Raw genomic sequence first — 25,337 nt, 5'->3', positions numbered from 1 at the left:
CAATCTATGTCACACATCAGATCCCCATACACAATATATGTCACACATCAGATCCCCATACACAATATATGTCACACATCAGATCCCCATACACAATATATACCACACATCAGATCCCCATACACAATATATACCACACATCAGATCCCCATACACAATATATACCACACATCAGATCCCCATACACAATCTATGTCACACATCAGATCCCCATACACAATATATACCACACATCAGATCCCCATACACAATATATACCACACATCAGATCCCCATACACAATATATACCACACATCAGCTCCCCATACACAATCTATGTCACACATCAGATCCCCATACACAATATATACCACACATCAGATCCCCATACACAATATATGTCACACATCAGATCCCTGATAGTGTATGAGCTTCCTTTAAATGGCAAATATATATTGATTCAAGCTTTTTCACATTTAACAAAGATATTTACTGCTCCTCACTTCTTTAGGTTAGTGTTTCCTTAAGAAGCTTCACAGATATATTATAAGCAACATTGTATTTCAAAGCATGAATTACTCATTGTTATAACGCCAGATGTATTCCAAGGCCAGTCAAGCATATCGCCAAAAGTTCTGAACATTGGGGAGGATTTTGACCTGTCCTGACCTCCAGAAGGGATGTTCCGGGAAAGCTGATAATCGCAAAGCAATAAATATGTTTTAATTGCAATTTATAATATTGTTTGACAGATGACGTGTTTCAGTTTTCAAGACATACATGGTGTATGCTGATTGGCTAATTGTATTGGCACACATGAATCCTTTGTTCTTTTGCTATAAAAATAAAGCCATGATGGCCCCCTAACAGATCAACTATGAACTGCTTAGGTTACACAATGATCCGGTGTCACTTATTCATTCACTGATCTCCAACCGGTTGCTAAGGGAAACAGCATTCTGACTGATGACTGAAGAGAATTCATAATCAGACCTGAATAGGTTAACATACCCTATCATTTTTGGGGATCTCGTCCGGGATATTCCAGTATCTCCTCCACTGGCAATAAATCCTCTGATCTTTCAGGAACCGCTGATAACAAAACAAAAAAAAAGCCGGTAAGTGAGATTTATTGTGTAGATTTCTACCTGCTCACTTGAAATCAGCGCTTCTTGTATAAACCTAGGGGAAAGTCCAGTTGAAAAGGTCAGCGAATATCTTAATGAGCCCAGTGTCAGTCAGAAGAAATTTTTAAGGTACCATACATGTATGTTATATTGTTGAATTATGTTATATAGTTGAAGTATGTTATATTGTTGAATTATGTTATATAGTTGATGTATGTTATATTGTTGAATTATGTTATATAGTTGATGTATGTTATATTGTTGAATTGTGGGTAAATAATTTCAGATAATTTGTCACAAGTGCACAGGGGGAATTAATCAAGTATGCAGAAAACCTTAAATTGTGCAAATACTGATGTGTGTTTGTTGAGAAAATAGAGCCGTTTTATAAAAGTGGCGCATGGCCAAGATATGTTCTAATGCTGATAACCAGTTTGAATTGATAAATAACCAAAGAGGTATATGCAAATCTTGTACCTGTGTTGTTGTGTTAAGAAAATACGAAGGGTCTGTAGCACCAAGATTGCTGGCAATTACAAGCACTGAAGTCTCATTTGGTTATGTGGAAAATGATGATGAATTTTATTGTACAAAAGGTTGTCATTTAAAAAAAAAAAAAAGAGAATTGTTGGAACATTACATTAAGAATGATTGATTTAACATCATAACCTATTGGCCTAGGAATCACATAATCCCAGGTCTAAGACCCATGTGCCGTGCAGTCTCAAACAGCTGCCGTGCACGCAGATAACAGATATAGGATTTACTGTCATCTTTGTTTTTGTATCCTTGCACTGTTATATGTACTCTGTCAATATGCTTTTGAAAAGGTGGGGGGGAGTCGGGTTGTCTGCTGAATAATGAAACTAGAGTCTCCTACACACACTGATAGGTATTTCTAAGCAGTCCCCGGTGTTAGCCATTACTTTCTGAAGAGAAACAAGCATTAAACTACAACAGGGATACTGATACAAGCAGGAGTCCATATAGGCAGGGGGATAGACCCTTGGAGTAACTTAACAATAATATTAGGGACGCATCTCAGTGATCCAGAAGAAATAATCTATTATGCAGGTCTCACTTGGGGAGCAGTACTAACAAATTCTCCACCAACACAGGGAGGAAGGGGCAACACTACAACCCCAGTCATTTGTCCACAGACGGATTGAAGAAGCTCTTTTAGAGATTCTTTAACAGGAGATTTTAATTCCCTCAAAAGGAGTTATTAAAATACCACATCAGGATGGGTTCAAACCCGTGGATATTGTTAATAACAGGGAGGGTAATGAATCTCTGAAAGGAATTTCAAAAGAACAGGCTTCCCGTCAGAGGGGACACTTGACCTAGATAGAGATTCTTTAAAAGGAGATTTTAAGTCCCTCAAAAGGAGTTATTAAAATACCACATCAGGAGGGGTTCCGCGCACGTTCACCCAGGCATGGGAGCGCGGTCTGTAAAGATGTCAGGGCCCGACAAACCCGTGGATATTGTTAATAACAGGGAGGGTAATAAATTTCTGAAAGGAATCAAAAGAACAGGCTTCCCGTCAGAAGGGACACTTGACCTAGAGAAATGGGAAAAATTTGCCTCCTGTAACAAGAGTTGGATAATTAAGCATAATAGTAGAGATCAAGCATCCATCTGGATCACTGAAGCACAAGAAAGAGAAAATGAAACAATAAGAAAAGCCAAAGAAAAGAATGCCATACCGAAGGTAACAGTTCACGTTGTCCAGGAACAAAGCAAGTGGAAAATCAGAAACCCAACGCAAGGGGCCACAGGAAGGAACTCAAAAGAAGGAACCAAGCAAGATGAAAGAAAGTGTTATTTCTGCAAGAAAAAAGGACATTTCAAGAAGAATTGCAGAAAATACAAGAAATGGTGTGAAAACCAGCAAGAAAAACCTAAAGCATAACTGAGACCTAGTCCAGCAACAGCACCTCCACACTATACCCCACCCCTATACCCAGACATGCATGCACACCAAGGTACCCCTAGTATGAACAGAATGCAATTACCTACAAGCTCACTAAAAGTGAAATTAAAAAGATACGAGCAAGGTTAAAAGAGTGACGAATAATCAGCCCTATCTTAGAAGGATCTGTGGTTGAAAATCCGAATGATTTACCTGAGCTATGTGTATAGAGTATGCCCCAGTGTCCTGATACTTCATCACAAGAAACCCCAACAAGGTTAAAGCAAAGAAATTTTCTACCTAATGCTTCCCTCATGTTTAAACGAGTGGTAGACACCTGCAATCAAGCTGAGTCCAGTAAACAATTGTCCACAATCAGGGACTATAGGCAGCAGGGGAGGAGAAACAAGGGATCAAGACACAGCCTCTACAGCTTTTAATGCCCAGGTGCATAATGTACAGAATAAACTGACATATTTTCCAGAAAGATTGTGTCCGGTATGTCAGTTTTGCGTTCCAGAAGGATATGAACATTGCCCAAATTGTGGAAACTGGATTTCACACCATGAACCACCATGCCAAGATATCTATGCGACTAGAAATACGGAAAGACGGTCATCATTGCCTGTTTCTCTGTATCCAGCACAAGTACAGAAAATACGCAACCCAGATAATGCAGCCAGGACGAACGAACCATACATCGTACAGAGCCAACACCACAAACCATGGTATGGCAATGACCTCGCAAATATAGTTGCAGAGTCCCCAGATCCTAGATAAAACCCAATAGCAGTTTATGCCTATATGGAAAGAATTCAAACCATATGGACACCGGCATGGGTCGACTACCACCAGTTGTGTGAGGCTATACTAGGACCAGCAACTGCCCAAACAGTAAGCACCATGTTAAAAACAGATGCAGTAGATGATTGCCCAGCCATAACGGACGTTCCGACAGAGAAAAATAGAACAACGTTTGAAAGTGGAAAGATGTACATGACAAGACTTAAGAGATGGTGTCATGCACAGACACTCAGGGCACCAGCAGCCCCAGATTTGAAACAGGAAAAGACTGAGTCCATCAGAACTTACTATGATAAAGTCACTATACGACACACAAGATGATAGAATATGAAGGTGTGCAACTCCTGTGTCGACAACAGTGTACTCAGTCACCACTGGCAGTTCGATAAAAGTGACTTTACCCACAGGAGACCCAAGGGTTTCAAGAGCTGTTTTTATGCACAACCAGATTCCTCTACGTTTACTTACAGATCAAGCCATTGCAACGACTGGATTGGGAGATTAAGCCCTACCCTTGCAAGAAAGCAAAGATGTAACCTGAAATACAAGCTGCTATACAAGACCAACTCTCACAGGAAAAGTAAGACAAAGAGGAACAACAACTCCCAGCATAAACATCATTATGTTAAACATCAGCCTGGGTGGACTTGGACTAAGAAAATGACATGCCAGCAGCAGTGAGAAAGAATATGCAAGTTAAGAAGGACAAAGAAAGACATCTGACAAGTGGTCAGTACTACCTGGCAAGATTACAGAGATAATGCCATGATTTAAAGCAACAGAAGCTCCGGGATTTAAAGCAAATAATAAGGAACAAGACAGAAAAAAGTTCCAGAAAACAAATGAATGATGCTTCTTCTGCCAATATGAAGTACAAGCTTCTTCAGGTACTCCCCAGTGAACATAATGTCTCCAGAAGAAACAGCAGAAGGTATGATTACAGTCACCTTGCCCACTGGAGAAATACGTCTGTGCCTAATGAATACTGGAGCCAGCACACGCAGAAGACAGCAGAGGGAGATACCACAAGAACTGATGATATCAGAAATTCTTAAAGGGACAGGAGATGAGAGAAATGCAGTCACCAATACCAGCCCAATTCTTGACCTTGGAGTACATGTCCAGTGACTTTGCTGAAGCACAATGTACTAAAGCTTATCTAAGGAGAATACAGTACACACCAGCAGAAGTTTAACTTTCCAGCAACTTATCAAAGGAAAGAACAAAAAAGCCATTTAGAAGCAAGTTAAAACAGAAGTTCAGTATTGGCTCATTCCCGCAGTACGAGTTGTAGAAGAAAGGAAGCAATACTACTGGACCAGAATAGCCCTGTGGAGGGGCTATATCACCAAGTGATATATCCACAAAACACACAGCTAAATACAGGATGTGAATGAACTGCTGATTGCCACCACTACTAAAAGAAGCACCAAGAAGGGGCAGTGTCCTTAGTGAAGTTTCTGGAAGAACAAGACTGCAGAGCCTCAGAAGGAGAAATTGCAGCTAGTCAAGCAAGAGTTAATCTTCCTAGGACACTCAAGGTACCAGACATCTAACAAAAGTGAAAAGGAAAAGATTCAGACTGCAAGCTAAGATGCCAACTAGTGTCAAGCAAGTCAGATGATCATTCCTGGGCCTAGTAGGACACTACAGAACACGGATACCTCTAGCACCAGTCTACATGCAAGCATTGTATGACAACACTGAAAGGGAGGAGGGTCCGCATCCTACATACAGCAACAGATGAATTAAGCTATTGAATAGTTGGAAACAGCAGTTGCCTCATCTCAAGCCCTAGAACTACCTGACTATTAAAGAAGGAGGCCATACATAGAAGTCCTTATGCAAAATCATGGACTGAGGTGAAGACCAGTGGCCTACAACTTAAGCAAACTTGACAGCGGTAATCAAAGAGCACCTACCGGCATCAGAGCAGTGATAGCAGCAACAGCCCTAGAAGAGTATAAGAGCACAGACACAGTGATGAATCAGAAGTCCTAGAAGAGGACAAGAGCACAGGCATAGTGCTGAATCATGAACTTATCATCCAGGGTCCACATGCAGGTACAGAGAAGCTTCAACAAGCAAGAACCAAACACCTGTCAGTGGCAAGGCTGACCATGTATGAAGTAGCACTGCCAAAATGCGACAAGTAACCATCAGAAGATGTATTACCCTCAACGCAGCAACCCTTTTCCAACATTAATCAATAAAGGTGTTGAATCTCAAGATTCAAAAGGAGGGACAATTACCCCAAGGCAGGAGCCACTAGTCTATCAGATTTCTCAGAGGCAATGGCATTAATCCTGCAGAAATGGAGACCACACTTTACAGACACCCAGTTAGTTCAATATGTCGATGATATGCTTATTGCTGCACAGACAGAAGAGAAGTGCAAAAAGGAAACAGTATCACTACTCATCTTTTTGGCAGAAGAAGATTGCAGAGTGTCAAAAGACAAGCTTCAGCTAGTACAGAAAAAAGTTGTCTTCTTAGGACACTGCATATCTCAAGGAACAAGGCATCTTACTGATGAAAGAACAAAGGCAATAACTCAAGCAAAAACCCCAAGAACATTAAATGAAATCAGAGCTTTTCTGGGCCTTATTGGTTATTGCAGAGAATGGATTCCCTCGGCCTCATTACTGATGCAGCCCCTATATGAATTAATAAAAAAAGGAGGCGTCAGCAGAAAACAGGGACACCATTGAAGAAGCAGTAAGACAACTAAAGCAAGCCATAATCACAGCCCCAGCATTGGGATTGCCTGATTACAAAAAAGCCTTTTAACCTATTCTGCCATGAAAACAGAGGGCATTCTTTAGGGGTGCTCACCCAGAAATACGGACCAAAACAAAGACCAGTGGCATACTATTCAGCCCAGCTGGATCCGATTATCAGAGGAGCACCATCCTGTGTCCGAGCAGTGGCAGCAGCAGCAATAATGAAGGAAAAGGTGACAGACATCATTGTGTTTGATCATCCACTGTGTATACAAGTACCGCATGCTGTAACAGAAATATTAAGTCAAGAAAATAGCAAGCATCTTTATGCAGCCAGACTTACCAAATATGAAGTGATTGCCTAGCCCTCATGGAATTAGAGACTTTACCTCTCCCTAATGTCCAAGATACACCATTGGACAATCCAGACATGAACCTGTTCGTCGATGGATCAAGATATTATGATAATGGATCCCCAAAGACAGGATATGCAGTAACAACTGAAACTGAAGTCATAGACTCTGGAGCATTGCTACCAAGTATGTCAGCACAAGAAGCAGAACTCATAGCAATGACCAAAGCCTGCATACATGCTGAGAATATGACAGCCAACATCTATACGGATTCACGCTATGCTTGGGGGAGGTGTCCCAAGATTACGCTGTTATATGGAAAAGTAGGGACTTCAAAAGTGCAAACGGGAAACCCATCAAACATGCCAGTTTGATTATGGAACTCTTCAGAGCATTGGAACTACCTAAAAGAATTGGAATAATCAAGGTACAAGCACATACTAAGAGCCAAACCATGGAAGCTAAAGGAAATGCATTTGCAGATGCAGAAGCCAAGAGAATTGCCTTACAATCAAAAGAACTTGAGCAAGTCTTAGTAGCTCAAGACGTGAAGCAAATGCCTAGTGAACAGGAGCTGATCAAAATTCAACAACAAGCATCACAAGGAGAAAAGGAGAAATGGAGACGATTGGGGGCAGAAGAAGATGAACATGGACTTTGGAAGTCAAGAGAATTGAAGTACTGTCTACCAGCAGCTCTATTTCCACCTATATTACAAGAGCATTGGATAGCTCCAGGCTTCAATAAAGCTGAAACAAACTTTGTAGCAGGATGCTGGATCTGTGGAATCAGCAATCCAGGAAAAAGAACCAAGACACCTCTAGGAACTATACCCAAAGCCTCTTACCCATTTGAAAGACTACAAATTGACTATATACAGTGGCGACGAAGCAGTCCATATGAATATGTACTAGTAGCAACGGACATGTTTAGTCACTGGGCCGAAGCCTGGCCAGTAAGCAAAAACCACTGCAAAGAAACTGATAGCTGAAGTAGTATGTAGATTTGGGATACCTGAGGTTATAGAATCAGATAGAGGTACACATTTCACGGGAGAAGTCATGCAGCATACAATGAAAGATTTGGGGGTACAGCAGGCCTTCCATGTGCCTTACCAGCCCCAGGCGAGTGGGAGGGGGGACATCTGAAATTTGACCTTAAGCTAAAACTACAGAAAATGACAGAAACCAAAAGAACTTGTCCAGAATGCCTACCTATAGTCTTGTTTAATATTAGGACCACACCCATGAAACCTAGTAAGCTGACTCCATATGAGATATTGTTTGGGTCAGCTCTAAGAACAGGTTGTTATTATCCACAACAGTTACAACATAATCATGGTGATTTAACAGGTTATGTACAGGAGGTCTGTAAAACATTGACTAACCTCCATGGCCGAGTGTTTTCTTCCATTCCAGACACAGAAGGATCAGCTACGCATAAGCTAAATCCAGGAGATTGGGTCTATTTAAAGAGACATGTGAGAAAGACCTTTAAACCAAGATATGATGGTCCATATCAAGTGCTGCTAACCATGTCTACCTTAAATTAAGGTGAAAGGTCGTGATACTTGATTACATGCATCCCACTTGAAGAAGTTGACAGTGACTCTCCAGCCAGAAGAATGAAGTTGCTTATCCTTTGATTGTTGTTAGGGGTAATCCCCAAGGTTTGGACTATAAGTCCAGGGGACTGGTTTACTGAAAGAAAATAGTTCAGGCCTAGATAGTGTAGGTAGATATTAGGGAGAAAAAGTGGAATCAAAAAGAGGGGAAATGATAGTGTATGAGCTTCCTTTAAATGGCAAATATATATTGATTCAAGCTTTTTCACATTTAACAAAGATATTTACTGCTCCTCACTTCTTTAGGTTAGTGTTTCCTTAAGAAGCTTCACAGATATATTATAAGCAACATTGTATTTCAAAGCATGAATTACTCATTGTTATAACGCCAGATGTATTCCAAGGCCAGTCAAGCATATCGCCAAAAGTTCTGAACATTGGGGAGGATTTTGACCTGTCCTGACCTCCAGAAGGGATGTTCCGGGAAAGCTGATAATCGCAAAGCAATAAATATGTTTTAATTGCAATTTATAATATTGTTTGACAGATGACGTGTTTCAGTTTAAGACATACATGGTGTATGCTGATTGGCTAATTGTATTGGCACACATGAATCCTTTGTTCTTTTGCTATAAAAATAAAGCCATGATGGCCCCCTAACAGATCAACTATGAACTGCTTAGGTTACACAATGATCCGGTGTCACTTATTCATTCACTGATCTCCAACCGGTTGCTAAGGGAAACAGCATTCTGACTGATGACTGAAGAGAATTCATAATCAGACCTGAATAGGTTAACATACCCTATCATCCCCATACACAATCTGTCACAACTGAGGGCCTGAGCTGACGGGAGGCAGCCTCAGTTGTAGGGGCTGAGATGTACCGGAACCTGGGAGGTTGTATCAGACCCCTGGACATGTAAGTAACATGAATAATAACTGCCCGAAGGCGTGACCACGACAACTTGGATAAAAGTCAATGATGTTTATTATGACAACTCCGCAACACAGCAGCAGTAAAAGAAAACGTAAAAGTCAGCAAAGAATAAATACAGTTCCTGGGTACTACAGGATGGCAGGAGCCACAGAGCACTGGTAGTGTGAGATAGTTCTTATGATCTTCTAGATGGAAAGTCCTTACCAGGCCCGACTGTAGCAATGGAGATAACCCAGGATTGTGCCAGCTGGTGTTCCAGGAAAAGCTGGGTTGCTGAAGATAAAACAGCTGCTGTGGATACTGGCTGGAACCAGACTGTTGTTAGCACGGAGTGGATACTGGCTGGAACCAGTTAAATAATAAATGAACTTGGGAGCGATGAAATATGAACTGAAATGTAGAACTTGAGAGCGGAGAAATAATAATACCGGTGGAGAGTGGTAAAGTGTAGAAAGGACACCGGCCCTTTAAGGGAAGCTGTACTCTGCTGGAAGCTGAGCTGGAAGCAGGTAATGTTGTAGCTGGAAACAGATGAATCCACAATGGATTGGAGAGTCAGGCTACACCGCAGGTGGAATGCTGGTGCGGGTCTCTATGGTGGAAGTCTTGAGACAGGAGCTGGAACCTGGAAGACAATCACAGGAGAGAGACAAACAGGAACTAGGTTTGACAACCAAAGCACTGACGCCTTCCTTGCTCAGGCACAGTGTATTTATACCTGCAGCAAGGAAGGGATTGGCTAGGCAATTATGCAGATTATCAATACTGAGAACAGATTGGTGGAAATGATCAGCTGACAGAATCCAAGATGGCTGCGCCCATGCAGACACTTGGAGGGAAGTTTGGTTTGTAATCCATGTGGTAATGAAAACAGTAATGGCGGCGCCGGCCACCGGAGACAGGAGGCGCCAGGCTGACAGATGCACATCCAACCACGCGGACACAGCGGAGGCCGCGGCTGACGTAATCGCCACTCAGACACTCTGCATGCAGAAGTTCAGGGACGGCGGCGGAGGCCGCGGGAGACGCCATGCCAGGTGTAATGTGGCGTTTACTGTGACAGCGTCCCAGAGTGACAGGAGAGGATACAGGAATGTACACATCAGGATAACAGATGGGATCCGGTCCTGGAGCGCTGAGCCAGCCTTAGGAGGCATCTGATGGGTAAGAAATGGCGTCCAGATACCCGGATCGTGACAGCACCCCCCCCTTTAGGAGTGGCCCCAGGACACTTCTTTGGCTTTTGAGGAAACTTGGAATGGAATCTCCGGACCAAGGCAGGAGCATGGACATCAGAAGCATTGGTCCATGAACGTTCCTCAGGACCATAACCCTTCCAGTCAATAAGATATTGTAGTTGACCGTAACGGTGACGTGAGTCCAGGATCTTGGCCACTTCATACTCAACGCCTCGTTGAGTTTGGACTTTCGGAGTTGGAGGAAGTGAGGAATGAAACCGATTCAAGATCAGCGGTTTCAACAGGGAAACATGGAATGTCCTGGGTATTTTTAAGAAGGGAGGCAACTGGAGTCTGTAAGCAACAGGATTGATGACTTGTTCAATCTTGAAAGGACCGATATAGCGAGGTGCAAACTTCATACTGGGAACTCTTAACCTCAAATTCTTCGTGGATAACCATACCCGATCACCCACCTTAAGAGCAGGAACTGCTCGACGCTTCTTATCCGCAAACTTCTTGTACCTGAACGATGCCTTGAGCAGAGCTGATCGTACGCTCTTCCAGATATTGGCAAACTGATGCAAGGTGATATCCACTGCGGGAACAGAAGTTGCTGGAAGCGGTTGGAACTCAGGGACTTTAGGGTGGAATCCAAAGTTAGTGAAGAATGGTGTTGAAGCAGATGAAGAATGATACTGGTTGTTATGACAGAACTCGGCCCAGGGAAGTAATTGAACCCAGTCATCTTGAGAGGAGGACACATAGATGCGGAGGAAGGCCTCCAAGTCCTGATTCACCCTCTCGGTTTGACCATTGGTCTGAGGATGGTAAGCCGTGGAAAACTTTAGCTTGACTTGGAGGACTTGACATAAACTTCGCCAGAATTTGGCTGTGAATTGAACTCCTCGATCTGAGATAATTTCTTCAGGAAGACCGTGGAGTCGGAAGATCTCTTGTATGAATACTTGAGCCAACTTGGAAGCTGACGGAAGACCGATGAGAGGAATGAAGTGTGCCATCTTGGTGAACCGGTCAACTACCACCCAGATGGTATTGAACTTGTTGCACATGGGTAAGTCTGTAATGAAATCCATCGACAAGTGGGTCCATGGTCGACGGGGAACGGATAGTGGAACCAGTTGCCCCGCAGGCGACTGGCGGGATACTTTATGTTGGGCACACTTTGGGCAAGATGCAATAAACTCCAAGACGTCCTTTTTCAGAGTTGGCCACCAATAGGACCTAGAGATAAACTCCAGGGTTTTTTGGATACCTGTATGTCCGGCAAAACGGGAAGCATGGGCCCAATGCATGAGCTTCTTCCTTAGCATCGGCTTCACAAAACTTTTCCCTGATGGGGGCGTAGAGTCCATCCCTACCGTGGAGAATGCCAACGGATTTATAATAGGATGCTTGTCTGAAGACTCTGACTCATTTTCTTGCTCCCATGAGCGGGAAAGGGCATCGGCCTTGCGATTCTGAGAGCCCGGACAGAACTGGAGTTTAAAGTCGAACCTGGAAAAGAAAAGTGCCCATCTGGCCTGACGAGGGTTGAGACATTGTGCGCCCTTCAGGTATAAAAGGTTCTTGTGGTCTGTAAGTATGGTGATTGAATGAGAAGCTCCCTCCAACAGATACCTCCACTCTTCTAGAGTGAGCTTGATGGCTAGCAACTCCTGGTCGCCAATGGCATAGTTGCGCTCAGCTGGGGAGAACTTCCGGGAGAAGAAACTGCAAGGGTGTAAATGGCCATCTTTAGCCCTCTGAGATAACACCGCTCCTACTCCAACGGAGGAGGCATCCACCTCTAAGATGAAAGGAGAGTCGATGTCAGGCTGTTTCAGAACAGGCGCAGAGATGAACCTTTGTTTTAAAAGATGAAATGCTTGCATGGCTTCTTCAGACCACTTGGACGGGTTAGCACCCTTCTTAGTGAAAGCAGTAATAGGCGCCACAATGGTGGAAAAGTCTCGTATAAACTTTCGGTAATAGTTGGCGAACCCTAAGAACCTCTGGACTCCTTTGAGGGTTAAGGGTACCGGCCAATTTTGGATTGCTTGTAGTTTCTCAGGATCCATCTCTAGTCCGGAACCGGACACAATGTACCCTAGAAACGGAATGGACTTGACTTCAAAGACGCATTTTTCTAATTTGCAATAGAGATGATTGACACGGAGACGGGACAGAACCTCTTTAACCCAAAAACGATGTTCCTCTAAATCGTTGGCAAAAATGAGGATATCGTCTAGATAGACCACGACATGACGGTATAGAATGTCTCTGAAGATCTCATTGACAAAATGCTGGAAGACAGCTGGAGCATTGCTCAATCCGAAGGGCATGACGAGGTACTCATAATGTCCGTCACGGGTGTTAAAGGCGGTCTTCCACTCGTCACCCTCACGGATCCGAATGAGATTGTATGCACCTCGCAAGTCCAGCTTTGTAAAGATGGTAGCTCCGCTAACTCTGTCAAAGAGCTCAGTAATCAGGGGTAAAGGATAATGGTTCTTGATGGTAATGTCGTTCAAACCTCTGTAGTCGATGCACGGCCGCAGACCACCATCTTTCTTTTTTACAAAAAAGAAGCCTGCGCCGGCTGGAGAAGAAGAAGGTCGAATGAACCCCTTTGCTAGGTTCTCTTTAATATATTCCTCCATAGAATGCGTCTCAGGCAGAGACAACGGATAAGTTCGACCTCGAGGTGGAACCTTCCCTGGAACGAGATCAATCGGACAGTCCCATTCTCTATGAGGAGGAAGGATATCAGCAGAGGCTTTACTGAACACATTCGTGAAATCTTGATATGGAGGAGGTGGAACATCAGACGACCTGGGGGAGGAAGAACAGACAGGCAATACTATAAACAAACATGTCTCAGCACAGGAGGAACCCCATGCCAGGATTTGCGTAGTCGTCCAATCAATTGTAGGATTGTGAAGACGGAGCCATGGAAGGCCCAGGACCACAGGATGTGTGGCTCTTGGAATCACTAAAAAAGAAACAAGTTCGGAATGAAGAACTCCCACTCTCAGACGAACTGGTAGAGTCCTTAAAGAAATAACTGCATCAAAAATTTTGCTGCCATCCACGGCAGTTAAAGAAATGGACGAAGGAAGTCTCTCGGTGGGTAGGGACCACCGTTTAACATAGGCTTCGGTAATAAAGTTCCCAGCTGCTCCGGAATCAAGGAGGGCAATGACGTTCCGATAACGTTGAGCAACTTGAAGCGAGACTGGGAGATTACAATCTTGAGGAGATGGAGAGGAGATCATTACTCCTAGCCGGCCCTCTCCTTGGCGAGCTAGGGTCTGGAGTCCTGGACGTTTGGGACAGGCATTAATGGTGTGAGACGGAGCTGCACAATAGAGACAGAGAGACTCGGAGAGACGTCTTCGGCGCTCAGCAGGAGTTAAACGGGAACGGCCAAGTTGCATGGGCTCATCTTTAGATGGTGACAGTTGACGAGGAGGAGGAGCAGAAGATTTTGGAGCAGATGATCTTCCACGCTCAGTTGCTCTCTCTCTGAAACGTAAATCAACTTTCGTGCAGAGTGAGATTAGCTCATCTAACTTAGAAGGTAAGTCTCTGGTAGCTAACTCATCTTTAATACGCTCAGATAAGCCATGCCAGAATGCAGCATACAGGGCCTCGTCGTTCCATGCCAGTTCGGATGCCAGGATCTGGAACTGTATCAGATATTGTCCTACAGTACGTGACCCCTGGCGTAAACGGAGAATCTCGGATGAAGCTGAGGTTACCCGACCTGGCTCGTCAAAGATGCGCCTGAATGTTGACACGAAGGCAGTGTAGGAAGATAGCAGGGTGTCGGACCTCTCCCATAACGGTGATGCCCAATCAAGGGCTGAGCCACTGAGAAGAGAAATAATGTAGGCAATTTTTGTACGGTCACTGGGAAAATTGCCAGGTTGTAGCTCAAACTGAATCTCACACTGGTTGAGAAATCCCCTGCAGAATCTTGGAGATCCGTCAAATTTTTCTGGCGTTGGAAGATGAAGACGTGGAGCAGAAATGGGTAAGGTGGGTGGGGTTATAGCTGGAGTCACTGTGGTTGACGCACCAGACGCGCCTGATCCACGGAGAGTTGTCTGAATCCCATCCAGCCGAGTAGAGAGATCCTGGAGACAGCGGATGATGTGGCCCTGTGCAGCCTCCTGATGTTCTAGTCGGGCTGCCAGTTCTTGCATCGGCCTGGCCGCTTGATCCTGGTCTCCGGCTGGATTCATTAGGTCAGTGCTTACTGTCACAACTGAGGGCCTGAGCTGACGGGAGGCAGCCTCAGTTGTAGGGGCTGAGATGTACCGGAACCTGGGAGGTTGTATCAGACCCCTGGACATGTAAGTAACATGAATAATAACTGCCCGAAGGCGTGACCACGACAACTTGGATAAAAGTCAATGATGTTTATTATGACAACTCCGCAACACAGCAGCAGTAAAAGAAAACGTAAAAGTCAGCAAAGAATAAATAAGAATTTACTTACCGATAATTCTATTTCTCGGAGTCCGTAGTGGATGCTGGGGTTCCTGAAAGGACCATGGGGAATAGCGGCTCCGCAGGAGACAGGGCACAAAAAGTAAAGCTTTAGGATCAGGTGGTGTGCACTGGCTCCTCCCCCTATGACCCTCCTCCAAGCCTCAGTTAGGTACTGTGCCCGGACGAGCGTACACAATAAGGAAGGATTTATGAATCCCGGGTAAGACTCATACCAGCCACACCAATCACACTGTACAACCTGTGATCTGAACCCAGTTAACAGTATGATAACAGCGGAGCCTCTGAAAAGATGGCTCACAACAATAATAACCCGATTTTTGTAACTATGTACAAGTAATGCAGATAATCCGCACTTGGGATGGGCGCCCAGCATCCACTACGGACTCCGAGAAATAGAATTATCGGTAAGTAAATTCTTATTTTCTCTATCGTCCTAGTGGATGCTGGGGTTCCTGAAAGGACCATGGGGATTATACCAAAGCTCCCAAACGGGCGGGAGAGTGCGGATGACTCTGCAGCACCGAATGAGAGAACTCCAGGTCCTCCTTAGCCAGGGTATCAAATTTGTAGGATTTTACAAACGTGTTTGCCCCTGACTAAATAGCCGCTCGGCAAAGTTGTAAAGCCGAGACCCCTCGGGCAGCCGCCCAAGATGAGCCCACCTTCCTTGTGGAATGGGCATTTACATATTTTGGCTGTGGCAGGCCTGCCACAGAATGTGCAAGCTGAATTGTATTACACATCCAACTAGCAAAAGTCTGCTTAAAAGCAAGAGCACCCAGTTTGTTGGGTGCATACAGGATAACAGCAAGTCAGTTTTCCTGACTCCAGCCGTCCTGGAACCTATATTTTCAGGGCCCTGACCACATCTAGCAACTTGGAGTCCTCCAAGTCCCTAGTAGGCGCAAGACACCACAATAAGCTGGTTCAGGTGAAACACTGACACCACCTTAGGGAGAGAACTGGGGACGAGTCCGCAGCTCTGCCCTGTCCGAATGGACAAACAGATATGGGCTTTTTTTGAGAAAAAAACCACCAATTTGACACTCGCCTGGTCCAGGCCAGGTCCAAGAGCATGTTCACTTTTCATGTGAGATGCTTCAAATCCACAGATTTGACTGGTTTTAAACCAATGTGTTTTGAGGAATCCCAGAACTACGTTGAGATCCCACAGTGCCACTGGAGGCACAAAAGGGGGTTGTATATGCAATACTCCCTTGACAAACTTCTGGACTTCAGGAACTGAAGCCAATTCTTTCTGGAAGAAAAATCGACAGGGCCGAAATTTGAACCTTAATGGACCCCAATTTGAGGCCCATAGACACTCCTGTTTGCAAGAAATGCAGGAATCGACCGAGTTGAAATTTCTTCGTGGGGCCTTCCTGGCCTCACACCACGCAACATATTTTCGCCACATGTGGTGATAATGTTGTGCGGTCACCTCCTTTCTGGCTTTGACCAGGGTAGGAATGACCTCTTCCTGAATGCCTTTTCCCTTAGGATCCGGCGTTCCACCGCCATGCCGTCAAACGCAGCTGCGGTAAGTCTTGGAACAGACATGGTACTTGCTGAAACAAGTCCCTTCTTAGCGGCAGAGGCCATAAGTCCTCTGTGAGCATCTCTTGAAGTTCCGGGTACCAAGTCCTTCTTGGCCAATCCGGAGCCATGAGTATAGTTCTTACTCCTCTACGTCTTATAATTCTCAGTACCTTAGGTATGAAAAGCAGAGGATGGAACACATACACCGACTGGTACACCCACGGTGTTACCAGAACGTCCACAGCTATTGCCTGAGGGTCTCTTAACCTGGCGCAATACCTGTCCCGTTTTTTGTTCAGACGGGACGCCATCATGTCCACCTTTGGTAATTCCCAACGGTTTACAATTATGTGGAAAACTTCCCCATGAAGTTCCCACTCTGCCGGGTGGAGGTCGTGCCTACTGAGGAAGTCTGCTTCCCAGTTTCCATTCCCGGAATGAAACACTGCTGACAGTGCTATCACATGATTTTCCGCCCAGCGAAAAGTCCTTGCAGTTTTTGCCACTGCCCTCCTGCTTCTTGTGCCGCCCTGTCTATTTACGTGGGCGACTGCCGTGATGTTTTATCCCACTGGATCAATACCGGCTGACCTTGAAGCAGAGGTCTTGCTAAGCTTAGAGCATTATAAATTTACCCTTAGCTATATTTATGTGGAGAAAAATCTCCAGACTTGATCACACTCCCTGGAAATTTTTTCCTTGTGTGATTGCTCCCCAGCCTCTCGGGCTGGCCTCCGTGGTCACCAACATCCAAAACTGAATGCCGAATCTGCGGCCCTCTAGAAGATGAGCACTCTGTAACCACCACAGGAGAGACACCCTTGTCCTTGGATATAGGGTTATCCGCTGATGCATCTGAAGATGCGATCCGGACCATTTGTCCAGCAGATCTCACTGAAAAGTTCTTGCATGAAATCCGCCGACTGGAATTGCTTCGAAGGAAGTCACCATTTTTTTACCATGGCCCTTGTGCAATGATGCACTGATTTTAGGAGGTTCCTGACTAGCTCGGATAACTCCCTGGCTTTCTCTTCCGGGAGAAACACCTTTTTCTGGACTGTGTCCAGAATCATCCCTAAGCACAGGAGACTTGTTGTCGGGATCAGCTGCGATTTTGGAATATTTAGAATCCACCCCTGCTGTTGTAACAGTATCCGAGATAGTGCTACTCCGACCTCCAACTGTTCCCTGGACTTTGCCCTTATCAGGAGATCGTCCAAGTAAGGGATAATTAAGACGCCTTTTCTTCGAAGAAGAACCATCATTTCGGCCATTACCTTGGTAAAGACCCGGGGTGCCGTAGACAATCCAAACGGCAGCGTCTGAAACTGATAGTGACAGTTCTGTACCACGAACCTGAGGTACCCTTAGTGATAAGGGCAAATTTGGGACATGGAGGTAAGCATCCCTGATGTCTCGGGACACCAGATAGTCCCCTTCTTCCCGGTTCGTTATCACTGCTCTGAGTGACTCCATCTTGATTTGAACCTTTGTAAGTGTTCAAATTTTTTTAGATTTAGAATAGGTCTCACCTAGCCTTCTGGCTTCAGTACCACAATATAGTGTGGAATAATACCCCCTTTTCTTGTTGTAGGAGGGGTAATTTAATTATCACCTGCTGGGAATACAGCTCGTGAATTTTTTCCCATACTGCCTCCTTGTCGGAGGGATACCTTGGTAAAGCAGACTTCAGGAGCCTGCGCAGGGGAAACGTCTCGACATTCCAAACTGTACCCCTGGGATACTACTTGTAGGATCCAGGGGTCCTGTACGGTCTCAGCGTCATGCTGAGAGCTTGTCAGAAGTGGTGGAACGCTTCTGTTCCTGGGAATGGGCTGCCTGCTGCAGTCTTCTTTCCTTTCCTCTATCCCTGGGCAGATATGACTCTTATAGGGACGAAAGGACTGAAGCTGAAAAGACGGTGTCTTTTTCTGCAGAGATGTGACTTAGGGTAAAAACGGTGGATTTTCCAGCAGTTGCCGTGGCCACCAGGTCCGATGGACCGACCCCAAATAACTCCTCTTCCTTTATACGGCAATACACCTTTGTGCCGTTTGGAATCTGCATCACCTGACCACTGTCGTGTCCATAAACATCTTCTGGCAGATATGGACATCGCACTTACTCTTGATGCCAGAGTGCAAATATCCCTCTGTGCATCTCGCATATATAGAAATACATCCTTTAAATGCTCTATAGTCAATAAAATACTGTCCCTGTCAAGGGTATCAATATTTTTAGTCAGGGAATCCGACCAAGCCACCCCAGCTCTGCACATCCAGGCTGAGGCGATCGCTGGTCGCAGTATAACACCAGTATGTGTGTATATACTTTTTATGATATTTTTCCAGCCTCCTGTCAGCTGGCTCCTTGAGGACGGCCCTATCTATAGACGGTACCGCCACTTGTTCTGATAAGCGTGTGAGCGCCTTATCCACCCTAAGGGGTGTTTCCCAACGCGCCCTAACTTCTGGCGGGAAAGGGTATACCGCCCATATTTTCTATCGGGGGGAACCCACGCATCATCACACACTTCATTTAATTTATCTGATTCAGGAAAAACTACGGTAGTTTTTTCACATCCCACATAATACCCTCTTTTGTGGTACTTGTAGTATCAGAAATATGTAACACCTCCTTCATTGCCCTTAACGTGTGGCCCTAATAAGGAATACGTTTGTTTATTCACCGTCGACACTGGATTCAGTGTCCCTGTCTGTGTCTGTGTCGACCGACTAAAGTAAACGGGCGTTTTAAAACCCCTGACGGTGTTTTTGAGACGTCTGGACCGGTACTAATTGTTTGTCGGCCGTCTCATGTCGTCAACCGACCTTGGCGCGTGTTGACATTATCACGTAATTCCCTAAATAAGCCATCCATTCCGGTGTCGACTCCCTAGAGAGTGACATCACCATTACAGGCAATTGCTCTGCCTCCTCACCAACATCGTCCTCATACATGTCGACACACACGTACCGACACACAGCACACACACAGGGAATGCTCTGATAGAGGACAGGACCCACTAGCCCTTTGGAGAGACAGAGGGAGAGTTTGCCAGCACACACCAAAAACGCTATAATTATATAGGGACAACCTTATATAAGTGTTTTCCCTTATAGCATCTTTTTTATATATTTCTAACGCCAAATTAGTGCCCCCCCTCTCTGTTTTAACCCTGTTTCTGTAGTGCAGTGCAGGGGAGAGCCAGGGAGCCTTCCCTCCAGCCTTTCTGTGAGGGAAAATGGCGCTGTGTGCTGAGGAGATAGGCCCCGCCCCTTTTTCGGCGGCCTCGTCTCCCGCTCTTAACGGATTCTGGCAGGGGTTAAATATCTCCATATAGCCCCCGGAGGCTATATGTGAGGTATTTTTAGCCAAAAAAGGTTTTCATTTGCCTCCCAGGGCGCCCCCCTCCCAGCGCCCTGCACCCTCAGTGACTGCCGTGTGAAGTGTGCTGAGAGGAAAATGGCGCACAGCTGCAGTGCTGTGCGCTACCTTAAGAAGACTGAGGAGTCTTCTGCCGCCGATTCTGGACCTCTTCTCGTTTCAGCATCTGCAAGGGGGCCGGCGGCGAGGCTCCGGTGACCATCCAGGCTGTACCTGTGATCGTCCCTCTGGAGCTAATGTCCAGTAGCCAAGAAGCCAATCCATCCTGCACGCAGGTGAGTTCACTTCTTCTCCCCTAAGTCCCTCGTTGCAGTGATCCTGTTGCCAGCAGGACTCACTGTAAAATAAAAAACCTAAGCTAAACTTTTCTAAGCAGCTCTTTAGGAGAGCCACCTAGATTGCACCCTTCTCGGCCGGGCACAAAAATCTAACTGAGGCTTGGAGGAGGGTCATAGGGGGAGGAGCCAGTGCACACCACCTGATCCTAAAGCTTTACTTTTTGTGCCCTGTCTCCTGCGGAGCCGCTATTCCCCATGGTCCTTTCAGGAACCCCAGCATCCACTAGGACGATATAGAAAATACAGTTCCTGGGTACTACAGGATGGCAGGAGCCACAGGGCACTGGTAGTGTGAGATAGTTCTTATGATCTTCTAGATGGAAAGTCCTTACCAGGCCCGACTGTAGCAATGGAGATAACCCAGGATTGTGCCAGCTGGTGTTCCAGGAAAAGCTGGGTTGCTGAAGATAAAACGGCTGCTGTGGATACTGGCTGGAACCAGACTGTTGTTAGCACGGAGTGGATACTGGCTGGAACCAGTTAAATAATAAATGAACTTGGGAGCGATGAAATATGAACTGAAATATAGAACTTGAGAGCGGAGAAATAATAATACCGGTGGAGAGTGGTAAAGTGTAGAAAGGACACCGGCCCTTTAAGGGAAGCTGTACTCTGCTGGAAGCTGAGCTGGAAGCAGGTAATGTTGTAGCTGGAAACAGATGAATCCACAATGGATTGGAGAGTCAGGCTACACCGCAGGTGGAATGCTGGTGCGGGTCTCTATGGTGGAAGTCTTGAGACAGGAGCTGGAACCTGGAAGACAATCACAGGAGAGAGACAAACAGGAACTAGGTTTGACAACCAAAGCACTGACGCCTTCCTTGCTCAGGCACAGTGTATTTATACCTGCAGCAAGGAAGGGATTGGCTAGGCAATTATGCAGATTATCAATACTGAGAACAGATTGGTGGAAATGATCAGCTGACAGAATCCAAGATGGCTGCGCCCATGCAGACACTTGGAGGGAAGTTTGGTTTGTAATCCATGTGGTAATGAAAACAGTAATGGCGGCGCCGGCCACCGGAGACAGGAGGCGCCAGGCTGACAGATGCACATCCAACCACGCGGACACAGCGGAGGCCGCGGCTGACGTAATCGCCACTCAGACACTCTGCATGCAGAAGTTCAGGGACGGCGGCGGAGGCCGCGGGAGACGCCATGCCAGGTGTAATGTGGCGTTTACTGTGACAGCGTCCCAGAGTGACAGGAGAGGATACAGGAATGTACACATCAGGATAACAGATGGGATCCGGTCCTGGAGCGCTGAGCCAGCCTTAGGAGGCATCTGATGGGTAAGAAATGGCGTCCAGATACCCGGATCGTGACACAATCTATGTCACACATCAGATCCCCATACACAATATATACCACACATCAGATCCCCATACACAATATATACCACACATCAGATCCCCATACACAATCTATGTCACACATCAGATCCCCATACACAATATATGTCCCACATCAGATCCCCATACACAATCTATGTCACACATCAGATCCCCATACACAATATATACCACACATCAGATCCCCATACACAATATATGTCACACATCAGATCCCCATACACAATCTATGTCACACATCAGATCCCCATACACAATATATGTCCCACATCAGATCCCCATACACAATCTATGTCACACATCAGATCCCCATACACACTATATGTCACACATCAGATCCCCATACACAATATATACCACACATCAGATCCCCATACACAATATATGTCACACATCAGATCCCCATACACAATATATACCACACATCAGATCCCCATACACAATATATACCACACATCAGATCCCCATACACAATATATGTCACACATCAGATCCCCATACACAATATATGTCACACATCAGATCCCCATACACAATATATGTCCCACATCAGATCCCCATACACAATATATGTCACACATCAGATCCCCATACACAATATATGTCACACATCTGATCCCCATACACAATATATGTCACACATCAGATCCCCATACACAATATGTCACACATCAGATCCCCATACACAATATATGTCACACATCAGATCCCCATACAGAATATATACCACACATCAGATCCCCATACACAATATATGTCACACATCTGATCCCCATACACAGGGGCGGATCCAGAAGAAAATGATAGGGGGGGCACCATGGAAGCGGCAAGTACATTTGCGTGCGGCTTCGGTGCATGGTGCAGTGTGCAGGGGGCAGCGTTTGAGGGACAGGGGGCAGCGTGTGAAGGTCAAGGTGCAGGGGGCAATGTGTGTGGTGCTGGGTACAGGGGGCAGTGTGTGAGGGGCAGCGTAATAATGCCCACAGTAGTAGCACCCCGTAATACACATAATGCCCACCACAGTAGCGCTTCTTATACAATGCCCACAGTTGTAGCGCTCATTATGCAATGTCCATTGTACTGGTAGTGCCCCTTATATAGACCCCATAGTAGTGGTGCCCCTTATGCAATGCCCGTATTGCCCCCAGTAGTAATGTTGTCTGTAGTAATACCCCCAGTCATTTAGCACCCTAGTAGTTATGCCCCCAGTGGTAATGCCCCTGCAGTTATGACCCCAGTAGTTTACCCCCCCTTTAGTTTAGCCTCCCAGTAGTAATGCCCCCAGTAGTTTGCCTGCTTGTAGTTTAGCCACCAATAGTAATGCCCCCCTGTAGTTTGCCCCATTGTAGTTATGTCCCCCTTGTAGTTTAGCCCCCAGTAGTAATGCCCCCAGTAGTTTGGCCCCTGTAGTTATCGCCCAGTAGTTTGGCATCCCTGTAGTTTAGCCCCCAAGTAGTAATGCCCCTGTAGTTACGCCACCAGTAGTAATGCCCCTGTAGTTACGCCGCCAGTAGTAATGCCCCTGTAGTTACGCCGCCAGTAGTAATGCCCCTGTAGTTACGCCGCCAGTAGTAATGCCCCTGTAGTTACGCCGCCAGTAGTAATGCCCTCCTGCAGTATGCCCCCAGTAGTTAGCCCTTTGTAGTGTGCCCCCTTGTAGCTTACCCCCAGTAGTTTGCCCCCTTGTAGTTGGCCCCAGTAATAATGTCCCCCAGTAGTTTGCCCCCAGTAATAATGTTCCCCAGCAGTTTGCCCCCAGTAGATGCCCCCAGTAAAAATATCCCCCAGTAGCTGCCCCCAGTAGTAATGCCCCAATAGATGACTTCCCCCCAGTAGTAATGCCCCCAGTAGTAATGCCCCAATAGATGACTCCCCCCCAGTAGTAATGCCCCCCAGTAATAATGCCCCCAGCAGTAATGCCCCTTGCTGCTGCCCCCTCCCCAGTAGTAATGTCCCCCGTAAATTGCCCCCAGTAGGTGCCCCCGCTGCACTAAGAAAGATAAAAAACGACATACTTACCGATCCCCGTTCCCGCTTCCAGACATCCTCCTGGCGTCCTCTCCTCAGCACTATGAGAGAGACGTCATGACTGACGTCTCTCCCATAGCGCACGCCGCACACAGTGACAGCGCCGGAGGCCGGAGCTCAGTACTGAGCTCCTGCCTCCGGCTGCCGCTGTGCAGGGAGACGGGCGCCCGCTGGTAACACAATCTCAGCGGGCGCCCGTCATTTCCCTGTGCGGCGGCGGCAGCGGGGACGGACGACGGAGGGAGAACGGACAGGGGGGGCACGGGCCCGAGTGCCCCCCCCCCCCTTGATCCGCCACTGCCCATACACAATATATAACACACATCAGATCCCCATACACAATATATACCACACATCAGATCCCCATACACAATATATACCACACATCAGCTCCCCATACACAATCTATGTCACACATCAGATCCCCATACACAATATATGTCACACATCAGATCCCCATACACAATATATGTCACACATCAGATCCCCATACACAATATATGTCCCACATCAGATCCCCATACACAACATGTCACACATCAGATCCCCATACACAATATATACCACACATCAGATCCCCGTACACAATATATGTCACACATCAGATCCCCGTACACAATATATACCACACATCAGATCCCCATACACAATATATACCACACATCAGATCCCCATACACAATATATGTCACACATCAGATCCCCATACACAATATATACCACACATCAGATCGACATACACAATATATACCACACATCAGATCCCCATACACAATATATACCCCACATCAGATCCCCGTACACAATATATGTCACACATCAGATCCCCGTAAACAATATATACCACACATCAGATCCCCATACACAATATATACCACACATCAGATCCCCATACACAATATATGTCACACATCAGATCCCCATACACAATATATACCACACATCAGATCCCCATACACAATATATACCACACATCAGATCCCCATACACAATATTTGTCACACATCAGATCCCCATACACAATATATGTCACACATCTGATCCCCATACACAATATATGTCACACATCAGATCCCCATACACAATATATGTCACACATCAGATCCCCATACACAATATATGTCACACATCTGATCCCCATACACAATATATGTCACACATCTGATCCCCATACACAATATATGTCACACATCAGATCCCCATACACAATATATGTCACACATCAGATCCCCATACACAATATATACCACACATCAGATCCCCATACACAATATATGTCACACATCAGATCCCCATACACAATATATGTCACACATCTGATCCCCATACACAATATGTCACACATCAGATCCCCATACACAATATATGTCACACATCAGATCCCCATATACAATATATACCACACATCAGATCCCCATACACAATATATGTCACACATCAGATCCCCATACACAATATATACCACATCAGATCCCCATACACAATCTATGTCACACATCAGATCCCCATACACAATATATGTCACACATCAGATCCCCATACACAATATATGTCACACATCAGATCCCCATACACAATATATGTCACAC

Source organism: Pseudophryne corroboree, assembly GCF_028390025.1.
Source record: "Pseudophryne corroboree isolate aPseCor3 chromosome 10 unlocalized genomic scaffold, aPseCor3.hap2 SUPER_10_unloc_1, whole genome shotgun sequence".
NCBI classification, from domain to species: domain Eukaryota; kingdom Metazoa; phylum Chordata; class Amphibia; order Anura; family Myobatrachidae; genus Pseudophryne; species Pseudophryne corroboree.
Note: the sequence above shows the minus strand (reverse complement) of the source record.